The sequence below is a fragment of the Nicotiana tabacum genome, chromosome 1 (genome assembly GCF_000715075.1).
Source record: "Nicotiana tabacum cultivar K326 chromosome 1, ASM71507v2, whole genome shotgun sequence".
NCBI lineage: Eukaryota > Viridiplantae > Streptophyta > Magnoliopsida > Solanales > Solanaceae > Nicotiana > Nicotiana tabacum.
Genome location: NC_134080.1, coordinates 147191736 through 147211876, shown reverse-complemented (window position 1 = coordinate 147211876; position 20141 = coordinate 147191736). Strand labels below are relative to the sequence as shown.

The following is a 20141-nucleotide window of genomic DNA, read 5'->3' as shown; positions in this document are numbered from 1 at the left end:
ATCAGTTCTTGCAATGTGAAACATTGTTTGTGACTCTGTTCTGTCTATGATTCTAGCGTTCCTGTTTTGCTTAACTACTAGTAACTAAGTCTAAATTAGTCTGCTGAAACCTAGTCATGTTCTTTCTGCAGCCTATTTCTATTCACTTCTAAAAATTCAAACTATTTTTTTTCTAAAACTACTTCCTACTTTTATGTACTATTTTCAACTCTTACTCTTAGCTATCTAGGGTCCTGCCACACCCAGTGTGTGCGCTACTTAGGGTCGATGAGACTCCTATGAACTCTGACATATTGGGGCTGGTTCTCCAATCCTTTGAATTTTGTTGAACATTTGATTCTGGTGTGAGCATTGTCGGGGTCCTTGAGGCCCTTGAAAACTTTGACATACTAGGAACTAGTTTTATGTGTCATGAATGAGCTACCACTATACTCAGAGGTGCTATGTTTGAAGGCTTGGTTCCAGGCTGATGTTGGGCCTATGAAGGTTCCCTATAGTATAGTGATTTTCATTATGTAATTCATTTATATTGGTGTGTAATAATAATTCTTGTAAAAAACAGATATGGGGTATTACTAAAAACTGGGAAGGAATTTTATATATTGTTGGGTTCGGGTAGAAATCATGCACATAGGTTATTGTGATGTTTGTTTACTTTTATGCATTAGAAACCATTCCTATAGGACTTATCTCATTCTTTAAAATCTTGTATTTTCATACTTTGCATCACTAGAAATCCTGCTTCTAAGTCGTTTCTCAATTCTGCATCAATAATTCATGTTTTCAAAACCTTCATCTGTACATTAGAAATCATGTTCTTAGGAATTCCCTTGTTGAACTCACTTGGAAAATGCTTAACGCTTTACCCGTTTAGAAATCATGCCTATAGGAGACACATATAAAAAATCAGTCTTAACACTTAGACATTATGCACGTAGGAAATAAGTATAGAAATAGCTTTGACATTAGATATCATGTCTATAGAGAAAAGTGTATAAAATCAGTTTTATGTGTCATGAAATAACGTTTGTGATCAGTTTCAGCACTTAAAAAGCATGCTTGTAGGGTCTAAGAGATAAAATATGCCTGTTAAGAATCAATTACTAGTTTACAAAATTATGGTCTGATTAACGTTTAGATACCATGTCTATAGGATTCTGCCAGTTATCACTTAGGCAAGCCTTTAGGACAATTAATCCTGGGTTTAAAATTGCGATTTTCGGGCTGCTTGAAACGTGCTCAGATTCGGTAAGTGATAAAATCATTAGGCAAATTGATAACTACTCACTGCCTCGCCTAAATAAAACTACTTTATATTCTGATTGTACTCATTTAGAAATCCTTCCTATAGGACTCCTAATATTATAAAACTGCCTGTTTGAATGGCGTCACTTGTTTTGTCTATTTATGGAGGTAAATATGAGCACCCTTAATTGCATCTTTATGTGATAGTCCTATTTGAATTTTGTTTGTCGCTTAATTTTCTCCTTTTAAACAACATAGGTGAGTCTAGAACCACCTTAAATAGAGGTCCTTAACACCTCCAGGGCCACAAGTAAGGGACGGGTAGTGCACGCATATTCGATATTGTTAGAATGCTTAGGTAATAATTAAGGGGATGGTAATCGGGTAGTAAAGGATATGATGACCTGTGCGCTAATGTTATGTGTAGTACCCCAATTTGGGGACGATTACCAGGTATTGCACAGAAGTGATCCTATAGGCTAAAAAACCTAGGACCCCTTTACTCCTTGTTTTAAAGAAATATCTGTTTGTTTATCTGCTTATAAGATTAAAAACTAAAATATTTCAAACAACCAAATGGATTGCTAAAGCTTAAAATAACCAGTCGGACCGTTACAAAAAATTTGGCTGCACATCAGACTAAAATGTTTTAAGTGCATCTAAGTTTAATTTTGCACTTTAGACTAAATGTCTTAAGTACATGCAAAATATTAGTTGTAGCACATACTAAAATGTCTTAAGTGAAAAATTAAAGATGCCCTTAAGGCGTATGCGTTTGAAGTGAAACCAATATTTTGCATGTACTTAAGACGTTTTCATCTGAAGTCACAATAGGTGACGATGACTTCTCAATTTTAATTCAGATAAAATTTGTATCCTTATACAAAGATTGTGCCATTACAGTCACGTACATTTGAAGTTGTGCCCGAAGTGGGTAAAATTACAAAAAAAGTTGAACTTATAGTACAACTTAAATAATATCCTCAAAATCGGGTATTTGTGCACTTTTCCAATAAAATGATCTTGCATTTAGTAGGCTATCTCTAATGCTCAGTAAAAGTAACAGTCAGACAAATAATAGTAGCTATGCACCATTTTGGTGTGGTATGCACGTTTAACCTCTATATTCATCTTGTCCCTTATTTACCTAGGAGCACTGCATTTCAAAAGATTTTGTCAAATTGGGTCCTATTTCAATCCGTGTTTGACCGATCAATATATCAATAATCAAGTCTTCAGTCAATTGGTGGAATAAACTGCATCAACCTGAGAGTATTAGCCGATCTGGTACATCAATTGTAACGACCCGGCTGGTCATTTTAAGAATTTATGCCCCGATCTCCTATTAACTGCTTTTCCCGTGTTTGTTTCTGCTATTTTGGTTTGCCGGGATGATTTGTTTTGAGTTTTGGAGTGTTTTGGGACACTTTGTCCCTAAAAGAGAGCTTAACCTTTAGAAATTGGACCGTAGTCAGAGCAATGTGAAGACGGCCTCGGAATGAAATTCTGTTAGTTCCGTTAGCTTCGTTGGGTAATTTAAGACTTAGGTGCGTATTCGGATTGTGTTTTGGAGGTCCGTAGCTTATTTAGACTTGAAATGCCGAAAGTTGAATTTTTGAAGTTCTGGTTCGATAGTGAGATTTTGATATCGGGGTGGAATGGACTTCTGGAAGTTAGAGTAGCTCTATAGTGTTGAATGTGACGTGCTTGCAAAATTTAAGGTCATTCAGACGAGGTTTGATAGACTTTTTGATTGAAAGCATAATTTGAGAGTTTTTGGAGTTCTTAGGCTTGAATCCGATGTTAAATTGGTGTTTTGATGTTGTTTTGAGCGTTCCGAAGGTTGGAACAAGTTTGAATTATGTTTTAGGATTGGTTGACATGTTTGGTTGAGGTCTCGGGGGCCTCGGGTGTGTTTCGGATGCTCAACGGGTCAATTTTTGGACTAAGAGAATTTGCAAAAAATGCAGCAGGTCTCTAGTTCTGGTTTCCTTCTTCGCGTTTGCGAGTGAGGTCTCGCGTTCGCGAAGAGGAGCTGGGGCTAGTGGAAGCTTAACGCTTCGCAATGGCAATGATAATCCCGCGTTCGCGAAGCTGTGAGGTCTTATACCTACTTGTTCGCGAAGAAGATCTCGCGTTCTTGTAGGAGGGGAAAAATGGTCACCACATTCGCGCCAGGGACATCGTGATGAAGGAAATATGGGCCAAGCGAAGTTGTGCTTTACGAACGTGAGGATCCTTCCGCATTGTGAAGAAGGAATTACCTGGGCAGATTATAACATTTCAAAATCGAGGGTTTAGCCATTTTTATCAAAACAAGAGTTTGGGAGCTCGGATTTGAGCGAGATTTTGTGGGATTTTCAGAAATATCAATTGGGTAATGATTCCTAACTCGTTTTGGCTTATAACCTATTAATCTAAATTTGAATTCATCATCTAATTTCGGATTTGAGGTGAGAAATTTGGGGAAAATTTGGAAAAGTTCTTAGGCCTAATTTTCGAGTTTTGATTAGGAATTTGACATCGGATTTGGATAATTTTTATATGGTTAGACTCATGAGTGAATGGGGGTTCATAAGCCGTAACTTTTACCCAATTCCGAGACGTGGTCCCGGGGGACGTTTTGGGCAATTTTCTTAATTTCGCGTGTTAGCTTCGAATTAATTAGTAAAATTAGTTACTTGAAGTTATATTTATATTATGCAATTGATTTAATAGATTTGGGCCATTTGGAGTCGAGTACTCGTGCCAAGAGCGTGTTTTCGGGTGATTTTTGAGCCGCTTCGAGGTAAGTGGCTTGCCTAAGCTTGTGTGGGGGAACTCCCATTAATATTTGGTATTGTTGATATATGAAATGCCTTGTACGTGAGGTGACGAGTGCGTACATGTGCTAATTGTTGAAAATCTTATTTTCATTAAGTAACTATAACATGCAATTTAATCCTACTGTTAGCTTACTACTTGCAATTTAAGCCTATTATTAGCTTAGGGAAGCATATCTAATTGACTTGATTGTTTTACTTGCTCAAACTGCTTTATTTGAATTTTGTGCAGCATGCTAGGTTAGAAATACCTGTTTTACCTTAGTATAAAATTTGGATTTAACCGAATATTCTTTGTGTTGTTGCTCTGTGTTTACTTTCGGACTACGGGACGGTATTTCGGGAGATCACCCCCTGCATGTTTACTTTGGGACTACGAATTTGTATTCCGGTAGATCCCCCTACACATTTATATTGGAACTATGGGACTGCACCCGGTAGATTCCCCTAGTACTGGGTATTTATATTTGGGACTACAAATCAGGATTTCGGTAGATCCCCACGCACTATTAGTTGGACTACGGGATGACACCCGGGAGATCCACTGGATATCTACATTTGGGGACAATAGGGCGGTATCCTGGGAGATCCCCGGTTGTTATCTCTGTGTTGAGCTGTATTGCTTCTATGATTATTTGTCTCTGTTGTAGTTGTTGCTACTCTTATTACCTTGTGTTACTTTACTACTGCTTCTTTTCCTTATATATTATTGTATATGACCGGTAGGGCCTTCACCTTCCTCGTCACTACTCGACCGAGGTTAGGCATGACACTTACTGAGTACCCCTGTGGTGTAGTCAAGCCCTTTTCCTGCACATATTTTTCGTGTGCAGATCCAGGTACTTTGACTCAGCCCTACTACCCTTGATGCGAGGCGATTCTCCAGAGACTTAGAGGTATATCTGCCGCGTCCGCATACCGAGGAGTCCCTTTCCATTCTCTCTTATAGCTTTAGCCATTATGTATTTATTTTGATTTAGACATTCTAGAGTTAGAGCACAATGTAGTATCCATAGCTTGTGATTTCATGAGATTCCGGGTTTTGGAAAGTTGTTCAGTTTGAGAGTTATATTTGTATATGCCGAGCGGAATTTTAGACCTTCATTATGTTTATTCCGCAATTTTTATTAGTTTTATCTATTGTTTTTTCTTTTTCCGCAATTGTTAGGCTTACCTAATCGTAGAGACTAGGTGTCGTCACGATACTTCATGGAGGGAGAACTGGGGTTGTGACATTAATACATTTTCCTATGCCCATTCCAATCTTGTCTCACTTTGCTAACTCCCCCTTCTCAACCCGTATCTTGTTCGTTATGGAAACACGCCCTCCGATTTTATCTTTTCTCGAATCTCCTTTAACATAAGTAATATAATCTCGAGAAGGAATGCCAAACTTATTTCACTCGCTAAGTCTTTTTTGCATCCATGGCTGGTTGGTTAAAGCATCAAAATCATAATTAGCAAATTCGTAGGTTCAATTCCTATTGGATGCACACTGATGGGACCCTCCATTAAGTTTATTAAAAGTGGCTATGTATGAATGTAATCTCATCATCCATACATAACGAATTGATGCAGTGTGTGTGTGTATATATATATATATATATATATATATATATATATGTATATATACATATGTCATAAAAAACTAACATTCTTATTGAGACTTTAACCCATAGGGAAGAAAATCCGATTTATCGATGGAATCAAATATGCAGTATTTATAGGAAAAATATTTTTGTTATTAGAGAACATCACTATAAGAAAAAGGGTTATTAGGGACCATGATTTAGCAACTAGTTTAATATCTGGTCCCTAAAAGTGTACATACCGGGACGATATTATTTCCCGGTCCCTATATTGCATTTTTTTTTTCATCTAAATAATGAAGGGATTTAATCTAGTCTAAAAAAGACAAATACAGTCTCTAATAATTGCATTTTAGCGAGAGACGGAGGCGGGAATCAAATAAGTAAAACCTTTTCCCTTAGGCACTTCCCATATTCCCTCCCCCACCCCTCTCAACCCCTAAAATTCTAGAACGCCTCAAACCCTCCGCTCAATAGCTCTTCTTCCTTTCAGGCATTCTTCTGCTAAACACCCTTATTGTTAATCACTGAGAATTATTTGGCTACTTGAAGCGTAAGTTTCTTCAATTTCTCATTTATCTGATTCTTTTTTTATAATAAAAATCAGATTTTATTCCTCCGTATCTTTCTTTGTTCTTTCTTTCTTGTTGACCTAGTCTTTGATTGTGTTTCTTTCTTTGTTTCGAATACTCGTGGTTGTTATTTGAGAACTAGAAGTGAGGGTAATGGGTTTGAAGTTAGGGCTTGGAGGGCGCCGACGTTCTGTGAATGTGTTTTTTTTTTCTATTTAAAATTTAATTATTGTTGTGTGAGATCAAAAAGTAAAGTATTTAAGGATTAATTGTGAAATTTTGGCTAATAGAGTTGAATTAAATAAATCTTTTGGGAACTTGATTGAAAGGCTAAGGAAACATATGGTGTGAGTATATTGTGGGATTTTGTATGTTGTGGGTTTTGTTATGTGGTGATGAATTGGTTGAACTTTTTATATATTATGTGCTCTCATTTAGTTCCTACATTTCAGAATTTTATGGAGTTTTTGAATTATATAACCAACTTGTAGATTTTTGTAAATCCAACACAATATATAAGAAAAGTTTTATATGAGGAAGAAATGGCGATTTGAATTGTCTTTGTTAATGTATTCCTCAATCACACTTTAGATGAGGAATACAAGGTGATGTGAATTCAATATTGTTTTTGTACTCTGATAGGCCTAAGCATCTCAATAAAATTTCTGATGGCAGAATTTCAATTTCCTTTGACTGTTACTCTATTTATTCAATAAGCGCACTATGCTGATATAGCAGATGTCGGGATCAGACTTCTTTATCAGTTTTTAGTAGCCTAGATCTGACTAATAGACCGAAAGGTATTTCACAACCTTTTCCAGAAAAGAAAGATGAAAATATGTAGTCAAAACTAATGGCAACTTTAACTAATACACATAATAGCGATAATAATTTGATGTGTTATTTAGGACTTAATGATGGTAATGCGCATATGCTTTAGACTTCTACGGATTACTCTATTTTACTCTATATGCGGTGTTTGACGTGATATGACTTCAAGAAAGAAATAGCGACTTGTAAGCTAAATTTATAAGACGTACAAAAAAGTACCCTTAGCCTCTAATGGCCTTAGAATCTGCATACTATCGATAATAATTTGTTTGTATTCCGTTTCTATAGGATTTGATATGGTATCATCTATAGCATTTGATTTAGATTATAATGTTACAAAATGTCTTATATTATCTATTTTTGAAAAGTCATAATCTCTTTATACATTAGTATTTCGGGAGAATGTGCCTATTATATATAGTTTCTTATAAATTTATTTTTCTTTCTTGTTCAGAATAGTTTATGCTAACTAAAATAAGCAGAAAGAATTACAAGCTCTATGATACTTTATGTTGCCCAATTTAAGTTTGATACTTCAATGGAACTTGTAGAGCATAATCAGTATGTTTATACATGCAAATTGCATAAACCATCTCTAATGTAATCCATTATATGTAAAAGTTGATAATAAAATCTAATTTATTCAAACTAAACATTAAAGTTCCTTAAAACACATTCATCTTTTCCATTTATTTGAATTTTGTGTTGTTCGATCTTTAAAACTACTGTTGTAGAAAAATAATATAGCCAAAAAGAGTTATGTGCTCTTACTATAAGGTTGATAATTGCGGAAAAGCTGAAAATTTTCTGCTTTGCTAAATCTCCATCCGTCGTCTTTGTTTCTCTTTTTAACTGTGAACTCCGTTAAAATATCACACTGGTACATGTACCTGTACCATGGTTAGTCATAAAAATTATGGTGGAATGTGCATTACTATAATAGGAATATGTAAGACACATCATATATTTATTTCACTCAGCAATGGTATATTATTTGTTTTGACTATCAAGTAATAGTTTATCTCATCTTGTGATATCTTAGTGTTTACTCTAAAAATCGAGTAACAATTAAACTTGTAATGTCGTTAAGGATACTTGATTTCATATAATACCAATTGATTAATTTAGAGATAAGTGATGAAATTGAGAAGAATATGAAACAAACCGACGTTTGGATAGTAAGTTGATGACTAGAAGAAAGAAATATTATATTGCTTGAATTTTTATGAATGTGGGAGAGCCTAGAATTGATAGGGACCCCTCTTTATATATTAGAGGAATCCTAATTGAGGTACAATTCTAATTAAGGAAATAAATCCCATGATTGACACAAATAATCACCCCTAATTTAATCTGTTCCATGATTTACGTCGTGATTTCCGACTGGTCATGGATATTTCGCCCTGTTGTTATTGCATTCCGCTTGAAGCTGATCACATCTAGTCTCGATTGTCAGGGATCTCGATCTCGATGGGTACCTCGATCTCCAAACTCAGTACCTTGTCTTCGTGCTTAGGCCCGATCTATTATGAGGCTGACCCTCGATGGAGTTCTCCGATCATGAAATAATAGGAAAATCGGGCAAGCTCAATTTTACCCGTATACAAATAGTACCCTCTTTTCTTAGAGTAAAATGATAATAAATGATTTGATCCTCGATTTAATGGAGACCTTAATAATGATGTCATCCCTATGATGTAAGTGACTAAGGTTACCGAAATGTCTCGTCGGTAGAGTTCCCCAAACCATTAATGCTTGCCAGTGGACACTCGACCATTAGCACCACCAAACCGTCGCCGTAAATCTATAAATATAGGCTCTTTGGTTGAATCAAAATTTACTTTCACCTCTACCAATTTTTCTATGTTTTTTACTCTCTCTATCTCTTCTCTTTCACCACTCGTTGAGTCGACTTCGTTAGTACCAAGAATACCAAGTTTCACCTGTTTGCGCTTCCTTCTAACTGAATCAATGGCGAAAACTTCCAAAATCGTTCCACAAAAAGAAAAATCTTCTTCATCGCGGTCGGCCGGTGATATTACGCCGGTGGAGACACGCATCGAGGAGTGCATTTCGGTGACGTGCGATCTTACCTCTAATTTAAAGATTGAGAAACCCTCGTCTATCCATGGCCGATGTGCGCCGTGTCACGGTATATTTTCTCTATAATTGAGGGCGACCTGAAGCAGGTAAAAATGGATTGCCATTGGGAAGGCAAAGAGATGTTGATCCCGACCCCTGAAGAGAACATCACCACTCACGTGAAAGGGTTCTTGAGTGTTTACACTTACCCTTTTACATCGGGTCATGTTGACCCCGTTATTCTTAATTTCTGTAGCCAATACCAAATAACCTTGGGCCAGATTCACCCTTCCTTTTGGAGAATTGTTATTTTGCTCCGATTCTTTATGAGCCAAGTCAAGGGGATGCCTTTTACACTCGACCGCCTTATTAGAATGTACAACCCCTATCTCTATCAGGGAGGGTTGATAAGGCTTCAGCAGCAGGCCACCAAGGTGTTGTTCTCGAGTATAGATGAGGACAAGGGCCGAGGGTGGTTGGGCCGGTTTGTCCGAGTAAGGACTTCCGACAAAATTCTAGCTGAAAAGATGTCATTCCCTAAAGAGTGGAACATGAAGCGTAAGAAAGAATATGCCCTTAACCTTCATCTATCATTTTGTTTCTTTTTTCTTTTCATACTGACATCCTTTCCTGTGATACAGTGGTTGCTTGGGCGCCCGGTGCAATCTCAGACCTTGAAGGCTGGGTCTAGTCCTGACCTCTTCATATTCCGAGCGTTGTTGGTGTGTTTGGGCCAAGAGCCGATGGGAGGTCAATAACCATAGTAAGCTTCTCCATCGTGTTTGATGCCTTTCTATGAAATGTGTTTTTCTTATTTTCACTTGATTTCCTGTTATGCAGGTCTCAGGGATATTGCCGAAATGAGGCCAGCCCCGCTTGGGAAGGAGGTGGCCCCAAAACCACCTAAGGATAAGAAGAGGATAAGGGTCTCGCCTTCAGATACCCCAAATCCTAAGAAGAGAGAGACTTGTAAGTCGAAGAACGGTTCCGCCGCTCTGTCTACTAACGTACCTCAAAAGCTACGAAGAGGGTGAAGATACTGACTGTGAGCTAGTAGCTCGAAAGAAGGGAAGCATCTAGGGTTCAAAAGCAGGCGAGATAGTGATGGTCGAGGAGGCTCATCATCGGACCGAGGAGACCATAGAAGATGGTTCGAGCAAAGCCCCTGAGTCATCGGGGACCAAAGATGTCTGCTGCCGTGACGAACAATCGGCGAGTGTACCGGAAGGGTCTGATTCTGAGGCCCTTCAAATAGGATAGAGGGCTCCAAGTGACTTGCTTGTGGCAATAAATATTGATGATTCGCCGCACGACCCCACATTTTCTAAGGGGCAATTTCGGGAGGCTCGGTCTATGGAGACCCCTGATGTGGGAACGACCCACGAAGGGGAAGATATATTTCGTGGTTTACTTGTGGGGGTCGATGATGTTTCCAACCTATATGCAACGATCATTCTAATGAGGCTCAACGACTCCTAAACAAGGTAAATTTCATCCCCCATTATTACGTTTGCTCTTATTTCATTCTGTCTGATTTTTTTTCTTTCTCCATAGGTTGTGACACTTCATCGGAAAGCGTTCACCAAATCCTAAGTCGAGCTGAACCGGTGTGAGGCCGATCTCAAAAGGTTCACAGAGGAGAGAAAGGCCCTTAAACGCCTCTATGTGCAGCAAGAAGAGGAGATCAAGGACCTCCGAGCTGAATTGGCAACAACCCATAAGAAGCAGACCGATTTCATCGAACATGTATTGCAAATTTTCAGGAGCTTAACATACCAATTTGATATGGGTGACTAGCACTTTGATCCTGTAGGTTCAGTAAAAGGTCGAGAAAATTGAGCATCTTCCCGAGGAGGCGGAGATAAAAGAGGTAGAGACTTTGGGGTGGAAGCAGATCATAGACCGTCTTGCTTCGAAGAAATATACCGCTCGTGCCCAACTATCTTCGGTTGAGAATCAACTCCAAATCTTAAGGGAAGAGAGCTTGGCTCGAGCAAAGAAAATTGAAGAACTCGAGACGCGACATTTTGTTGAGCTTGCAAAGGCCACATCTTTAGAGGAAAAGGCAAAGGCCAATGTGGAGGCGGTCATGGCTATCTACTAAGCTGCCGCTGAAGTCGCTAACGCACGAGGGTACAAAATCTTTGATGCCGCTCGAGTTTGATTATCCTGCGCTGTCGAGCATGCTAACTTTCAGTCTCAGAGAGAGGCTCTCGAGCAGAAGATGATGATGAAGCTCCAGGGGAGGATTAGGCATTTAGAACTTCTCCTTTTTTTTGGATTTTTGTGTAAGACCCTTATCGGTCCTTTGTACATATTTTTGTCCATATATATAAAGAAATTTCTCTTTTGAATGCCTTCTCAAATTTTGTCTTCAATCATGTTTCTTGCATTGTAATATTTTACCACATTTTTATGCTTTAAACAATATGTTCGAGACTTTGGTTTTAAATGACTTGATCGAAGCCATAATGCTATTACATTTATAGTCGGGTTTGAGTGAAATCTGAATTTGGAGCAAATGGACCCTTAGGTTTGTTTTGAATGATAACGAACATCGATCTTTAGTCGAGTAGGTTCTTATTCAAATTCGAGAGAGCGGGACTCTTAGGTTCGAATCGAGTGAGAACGTGCTCTCGAACTCAAAAGTGTGTTGGCCTCTAGGCTCTTTGAATTGGGTCGATATGGCCTTAAAGGATGGCTATGTTTTCCCTATTTCAGCTTAAAGACTTAGTAAAATTTTCTTATGCCTTAGCATGTATTTTTTAAAACTATTGGTTTTTTTTTCTCGAGGGTTTAGTGTTGATCGAAACCCCTTTGTTTTTTGTTCCTTAGTACAAGCTTGTATTTGAATAATTCAATACCTCTTAAGGTTTTTCGGGGACTGATTTTATCGAAGCCCTTTGATTATTTTGCTAGGGTAGCCTTTTTTAACCGATTTTCAGAGAATTCGAAGGCCTATTTTTATTGCGAGATTCGGACATCTCCGAGCCGCATTAGTTTGGTCGTATCCTTTGGGTATGACTCTTGGTCTTACTTTTCTAATAACACTTCGAACTTTTTCGAAGTGTTAGTCCCCGAGAATGATGGCCTTGGCCTATAAATCGAGGGGTGCCTCTTGGAGATCTTTAGATAGTTCGAACATGTTGATTTTCGATGGAAGTCCCCGAGTACAGGGTTAATTGCTCGAGATTTAGTTGCGATTTGCTCTTAAGCCGATTTCTGTAAGTACGAAATTTCACTAAGGCATGGAACTTCTGATAAATACTTCTTTCAATATATCATTCATGCGTACATGTTTTGTCATTAGGGCTCGTGCAATCTACATGGGCACGGATCGTTCACTACAAAAAAAAACTGGAATTAGCTACAAATGTCGTCGCTAATCTGTCACTAAAATTCTCGTAGCTAGTAGATTTTTTTGATAATTCATCGCTAATTCTTTGCTAAATGAGATTAGCGGCATATTTTTCTGTTTAGCTACAGAATTTGTTCGTCGCTAAAAACAGATTTTTTTAGTAGTGGTTTGACCGTTTGACCCTTTACAAAATTTTCCTATCGAGACCTTGTTGATGCGAAGCATCTCATTTGAAAACATAACATCCAAGGGTGATTCCCCCCAGTATTCGAGGTTGATTGTAACGAAGCCACATATACTGTTGAATTGCTCTTAGGTGGCACATATTATTGTTTCCTCGTTAAAAACCTCGCCGGAACAACCTATTTGGGATAAAAACTGATTTAAGGGAAAAAGAGTGCAACACATGCATTAAAACCTAAGGTCTTCATGTTGAAGAGCTTCTCGATGTCTTCGATCGAACACCTGCAATAAATTAGCACCAAATAGAAATGAAAAGGGCGAAAGTCATACTTTAGAAATAATATCGTTTGAAGAGTGATATGTTCCAATGGTTTGGCAATTGTTTGCCGTCCATTGTTCCAAGTTTGTAAGATCCCTTTCCGATGACACTAAGGACTTGATTTGGCTCTTCCAACTTGGGTAGAGTTTCATCTCGCGTATTTTCGTCTAACAATTTTAGGATTGCACTCATAGCCTCGTGTTTTAATTCTTCCGTTGTGTATCGAAACCTGATGCTTTGTTCACTGACTTTGATCGGGATCATAGATTAGATGTCATATACTAAGAAGAATGGCGTTGCCCCCGCACTAGATTTTGTCGTTGTCCGATAAGCCCAAAAGACTTCGGGCAAAACTTCTCTCCATTTCCCCTTAGTGTCGCTCAACCTTTTCTTTAGGTTTTGAATGATAGTCTTGTTCGTTTATTCGGCCTGTCCGTTCGCACTAGGATGATACGATGTTGATAATATCCTTTTTATTTTGTGATCCTTGAGGAACTTTGTTACTTTGTTGCCGATAAATTATTTTCAATTGTCACACACTATATCGGCTGGTATCCCGAATCGGCGTACGATGTGATCCTAGATGAAGTCTATAACTTCCTTCTCTATGATTTTCTCAAAATCCTGTGCCTCAACCCACTTAGAGAACTAATCAATCATAAACAAAATGAACTTAGCTTTACCTAGGGACGATGGTAGAGGACGTACAATGTCCATCCCCCATTTCATGAATGGCCACGAGGATAGGACTGAATGGAGTTGCTCTCCGGGTTGGTGGATCATCGGCGCATGCCTTTGGCATTTGTCACATTTTCGAACGAACTCCTTAGTATCTTTTTCATACTGTCCCGATAATATCCTGCTCTAATGACTTTGTGAACCAGTGATTCGATGCCGGAATGGTTCCTGCAGATGGTTTCATGGACTTCTCGTAGAACATAATCGGTCCCCTGGTCCCAAAAATCTTGCCAATGGTCCGTCGAACGTCCTTCTGTATAATGTTCCATCTTCGTCCAACGTTAATCGAGTAGCTTTTGTTTGTAGGGCCCTCGATTCTTTAGGGTCCGATAAGAGCTTTCAGTTTTTCAAGTACTCAATATATTTATTCCTCTAATCCCAAGTTAAGTTTGTGGAGTTTATCTCAGCATGACATTCTTCAATCTCAGATCTCGAGAGTTGAATGATAGTCCCCGAGCTGATTTCGTCATTCTCGACTGATGACCCAAAATTTGCAAGACCATTGGCTTCGCTGTTCTGCTCGCAAGATACGTGCTGTAAGGTCCATTAATCAAAATGGTGCAAAGTCACCTGTAACTTGTCCAAATACCTTTCCATTCTATCCTCTCGAACCTCGAAGGTTTTGTTTACATGGTTTACTACCAGCAAAGAGTCGCATTTGGCTTCAATGACTTCCGCCCCCAAGCTTTTAGCTAGTTCGATACCTGCAATCATGGCCTCGTTCTCGGTGTCATTGTTAGTCAACTTACATGTTTTGATGGATTGTCTAATAGTGTTGCCCATGGGTGGCTCAATATGATGCCTAGACCCGTACCCATTCACATTCGAAGTGCCACCTGTGAAAAGGGTCCAAACCCCCAATGATGTACTTGATTTTAACAAGAGTTCCTTCTCGACTTCGGGTACGAGGGTCAGCGTGAAATCGGCCACGAAGTCTGCTAAAATTTGAAACTTGATGGTTGTTCGGAGTTGATATTCGATATCATACCCACTGAGTTTGACGGCCCATTTGGCCAATCGGCCCCATAGTTCGTGCTTATGAAAACCATTTCGAAGCGGGTAAATGGTTAATACACATATGGGGTGACATTGAAAATATGGTTTTAGCTTTCTAGAGGTGCTTATCAGTGCGAGTGCCAATTTCTCTAAGTGTGGATATCTAGTTTCTGCTTCTCCTATAGTTCGACTTACATAATAAACAAGGAATTACGTACCTTGCTCTTCTTGACCAGGACACCGCTTACCGTGATCTCCAAGACTGCCTAGTACAAGTACAATTTTTCATCTGCCTTTGGAGTATGAAGCAATGGTGGGCTCGAGAGGTATCTCTTCAATTCTTCTAATGCCTGTTGGCATTCCGGAGTCTAGGAGAAATCGTTCTTCTTTTTGAGTAGAGAGAAGAATCTATGACTCTGATCCGACGATCTTAATATGAATCGGCCTAAAGCAGCTATCCGCCCTGCCAGACTTTGCACTGATTTAATGGTATCCACGGTGGTGATGTCTTCGATAGCTTTGATTTTATCGGGATTGATCTCGATTCCCCGAGTTGACTCCATGAATCCAAGGAACTTGCCTGAACCGACTCCGTAAGCGCATTTTTTGTGGTTGAGCTTCATGTTGTATTTTCTCAGGATTTCGAATGTTCCCTGCAAATGCGTCGGATCTTGTAGGATTCCCAAGAAATTCTTCGATTTCTTCCGGAAACAGATGATTAATCATCTGCTTCTCACGTTCCGTGAATAGCCGCCTTTCGTGATTCAAGTAGTAAGCTCGGATTCATGATTGAGAAAGAAATCTTCCAAGCGCAGATCAAGCCCCAACACAAAGAGCTGTGGGCCAGGTTGCTTTGCTTTATCGGATCAATCAGTGTGCAGTGGGCAAGCTCTTTCCCAAGTCGCTGAGCTGTTTAACAGAGGGAAGGTCAAAGAGCTGTGGGGCTAGGAGTGTTCTCAATCTTAGCATTCCGAGACAAAGCCTGGGTCGTCGAACTAAAGAATCTCAGCATTGGCCATAAAAACGCGTTTGAAGGCCTGTTTCTGGGACTGATAGGGAGGGGTCTAAAACTTGAATTTCTGCTATATCAACCTTCCAAACCAAAAGGGGATTCCGCTCCTACCGCTAAAGCATTGTTTCGGCCCCTGCTTCCAGAAGAGTTGGTGCAAAAGTCATTGTAGTCCAAATAGCGTATTTCCGGTTAGGGGCCTAAGACTCACTAAAGCAATTGTATGAATGAAGTTTACAAAACAACATTGGAACAATTACACAGTTTGTTTGAAAGGTACATAAACAGAATTTTATAGTCTAAGGCTACCGTGAACAAGAGGCAGCTACAGTAGGAACGCGAGTACGACTTCAAATCCAGCAACCATCGAACGTAGCAACATCGGTATCCGGGATCTGCACACACTGAGTAGGAAGTGCAGTATGAGTAGAACCGACCCCATGTACTCAAAAAGTAACAAACCTAACCTCAGGTTGAAAGCAGTGATGAGCTAATACAGGATCGAGTCCAAAGCCAATATTTCCACAACAGTTCATAACAACATAAATGCAAGTATAAAATAGATATCTCAAAAGTAAAATACTCAGCTCGTTCACAGTTCTAGAAAATGGTCATGCTTTTCAAATATCTCAGTGAAAGAAAATCCTAGATCTCTTACCGAAAATGCCAAAAGTACGAGTAAGTTTGAAAAATGTAATTTTCCAAATATCCTTTCCATAATAAATAAAATATTTCATTTTCTTTCCAAATACCAAGTATAAAGTGCCTCTCCATACCCACATATCAATGTATATAATAAGTCATGAATGACGTTGTACTATATAGCATGAGGAATAATGCATCTATATACTTGTATGTCATGTATGCATGTGAATGCCATGTATCTCAGAGATGAAACATGTGCTCACACTCTCAGAGTACTCAATCTCATTACCTTGCATCCTCTCTTACTAAGCTCAATACTTAGCACACTAAATCACTCAGCGCTGTATAATAACTGCTGCGGCGTGCAGTCCGATCCATATATATATATATATAGTCGACTGCGCTTACTGGGGGATGTATAGACTCCGGAGGGGCTCCTACAACCTAAGTGCTATATTGTTGCAGCGTGCAACCCGATCCAATTGTAAGGCCCTGTGAAATTTCTACTCAAAAACTCGAAATCTCGTAGTGCCAAGTTAAGAATATGTGTTAGAAATTTTTAAAAATTTTAAGCTCGCTGTGGTTTGGACCTTTTGGACTGATATGTGCATTAAAAATTTAAGGAAAATGTTTTCCAGAAGGGTGCATTTCTGCGGCCCACTATACGATCGCATAACAACAATGCGTGCCACATATCTGTCGCAGAGTGAGTCAGTGTTGGCCAATTTGAGGACAACTATGCGGCCAATTATGCGATCACATAATCGATATGCGGGCCGCATAGTCATTGCATAACCTCCTTGGGATTTTTGCATAGGGCAGCTCTGCGGTGCATTATGTGACCGCAGAACAGGTATGTGGACCGCATATTGGTCGCATACTCGGGCAGAGTATCAGGTCTTGAGGGCCACTTTTGCGGTCCCTTTTGCGGGCCACATGTCAGTTATTGGATCGCACATGCGACCACAGATTGAGTCGGGGCTCCTATTTTCTAACTTTTAAAACCCAACCCATTCCGTTAAAACACTCCATTAGACCTTTTTGTGCTATTTTCTACTACATCTAAGGTGAAAAAACGTTTTCTAGGGGGAGAGAGTGATCTTCATCAAGTCCCCACTCAATCCTTGCCGAAACCTTTGAAGATTATCAAGTAAATCTACTAGTCCTGCATTCCAAGAAGTAAGAACTTGAGCCCTCATCTTTGATTTCAAAATTCCTACAAGAAGAGGTAATTAACAAATGGGTTCATGGGTATAAGGATGGATTTTCTTGCATGCATGTGTGATAAAGGGTATGGGGAGACTATGAGCTAAAAATGTAACAATAGGGTGTAGGATGATAGAATCTCCCACAAAAAGGTCTTAAGATCATAATGCACACTTAGTGCTTGATAATGTGCCCAAATGAGCTAGAATCTTGATTATCCCTCTAATTCTTGGTTCAATTTGTAATTCTCATAAAATAGATCGAAGTTGCTAGGAGTTCCGGAATTATTGTAAGAATTTAAGGAAAGCTCTATTGAGGTATGTATGGCTAAAACCCCATCTTCTTAGAAATTGAGTTCCCATGGTGTCCATGCAAATATTGTATGTCCGAAATTTGATTGATGTAGTACTTGTTATTTCAAAGGAATTGATGTTGCAAGAATATATGTGAAAGGTGTATCTCAATGTGTTCAATATGCTATTCTTGGTAAATTGAGGATATGTGAAGAATGTGAACTATGTGCTAAAATGCCTAGATTTCAAGTCAAATTTAAATTTAGATTGTTATGCCAACTATGTGAAATCCTCTATGTATAAAGATGTTTGAAATAAATCAAATGAATTTGGGAAATAGAGTGTGGCCAACGTGCCGAGAACTTGAGTTATAATTGTGCGTGGTGATGCCTATGACATGAGAAAATATGAAATAGAGTGTAAATAACTTCAATAATAAGCCTTTGTAAAGTGTCCATAAACCTATAACAGAATGAAACCTAGAATGAAATGAGCCTTGACTCTACCTTCCATAAATGACTTCAATAATAAAGTGTCCTAAAGGCTTTGTACACAATCTATGCCCATAAGTGGCTATTCGAGATAATGTTTTGCCTTAGAAGTACATCGAATGTCATCCGAGTTGTTACATGCTCCAATGTTGAAATTGTATATTGTCATGATGGGAAAAGAGTAATTCAAGAATAATTGGTGTAATTGCTTGTTTATGACTTTGATGTGTGTTTCTATTGTGGTTTGGTGTGTCCCCTCCTTTTTTGGAAGAATCCTTTGTGTTTAAAGTTCTATTGCTAATGAACTTGAGGTGTATGATTTCTGAAATATTGTATATGCCCATGGTTCATGATTCCTCTCATGTGTACTTGACATCTTGGATTGAATGGCTTGTTGTTGAAATTGATATTGATGTGAAATGTGGGGGAAAAGAGCTCGAATTATGAAATGTGGCCTACTGCCAAGTTTGATGTGATAATTATGGCCCCAAGTGCCGATGAACTGATATATGTGAAGTAAAGATTGAAATGGGATGATATATTCATAAGGAAAAATGTCTTGGTAAGACGGCCTAGCCGATCGGGCCGTGATCGGATGCCATGCCGCACACATGGTGGTATTGTGCTGATACTGAACCAAAAAGTGAGAATGAAATTGTGAATGATGTACATGTCTCAAATGAGACAACCTAGCCGATCGGGTCGTGATCGGACTCCGTGCAAGAAAGCAGTGGTATTGTGAATGATGATGCAATAGTATGAAATGCCCCAACCTAAAATTATGGAAGTTATGTGAACCCTTTTATTTGATGCGTTGGTGATTGTTTGAAGCTTTTCTCAGTCCTTATGATTTCTTTATTCTTGTATGGTTGTTCTTTCTAATAAGATGGTGTTTAGTTATATAATTATGTGAAAGCTATGTGATTCCTTTAATTTGATGATATGGTGATTGTTTAAAGCTTTTGTTGAATCCTTATGATTTCTCTGTTCTTGTATGGTGGTTCTTTCTAATGAGATGGTGTTTAGTTATACATACTAGTGATATTCGACGGCACTAACATCCCTTTTGCCGGAGGCGCTACATCATTAAATGGATGTAGGTGGTTCCATAGCAGGCAGTGTTGGTCGCAGCTAGTGACGCATCTTTCTTTCAGCTGACTTGGTGAGCCCCACTTCATTTCGGGGTCCTGTATCATTGTTTATCATACACTTTGTATTTTGAGGTATAACCAGAGCCTTGTTTCCGGCATTTCCCTATTGCTCTTCAGTTGTATTTAGAGGCTCCGTAGATAGGTTGGGGGTGGTGTTTGATATTGGAAATTAAATTAGAAGTACTGGTATTTGGCAAATATATTTTTCATCATCATAACTATAAAAATTGTAATATTTTGGACATTATGGTTGAAACTGCTAATGAAAATAAAATGGAAGTGGTTAATGAAATATTTTACAAAGTATGATTTATGGAGTTCACCTCCTCTTTATTCATGAATTAGTTTGAGTAGAATGAAACCAAACAGGCTTGCTCAGTTGGGTGTACTCGGTTGAGCGCCGGCTGCGCCTCCCGAGGTTGAGGCGTGACACCAATATCGCTGTGGCATGAAGGCCGATCCATACATACATACATACATACATACATACATATATATATATATATATACATATATACATACATACATACATATATATACATAAATATAAAGAAATACATACATACATACATACATACATACATACATACATATATATACATACATACATA

General features: G+C 38.7%; 1 long non-coding RNA gene across 1 annotated transcript; it reads left to right on the top strand.

Annotated features, from left to right (window-relative positions):
- The first annotated feature begins 6034 nt into the window (after positions 1-6034).
- On the top strand, positions 6035-15551 carry LOC107784028 (uncharacterized). Its single transcript, XR_001647613.2, has 4 exons — positions 6035-6209; positions 9783-9904; positions 9982-10625; positions 10696-15551. It is a non-coding gene; the product is annotated as an uncharacterized LOC107784028 (long non-coding RNA).
- The last annotated feature ends 4590 nt before the right edge of the window (positions 15552-20141 follow it).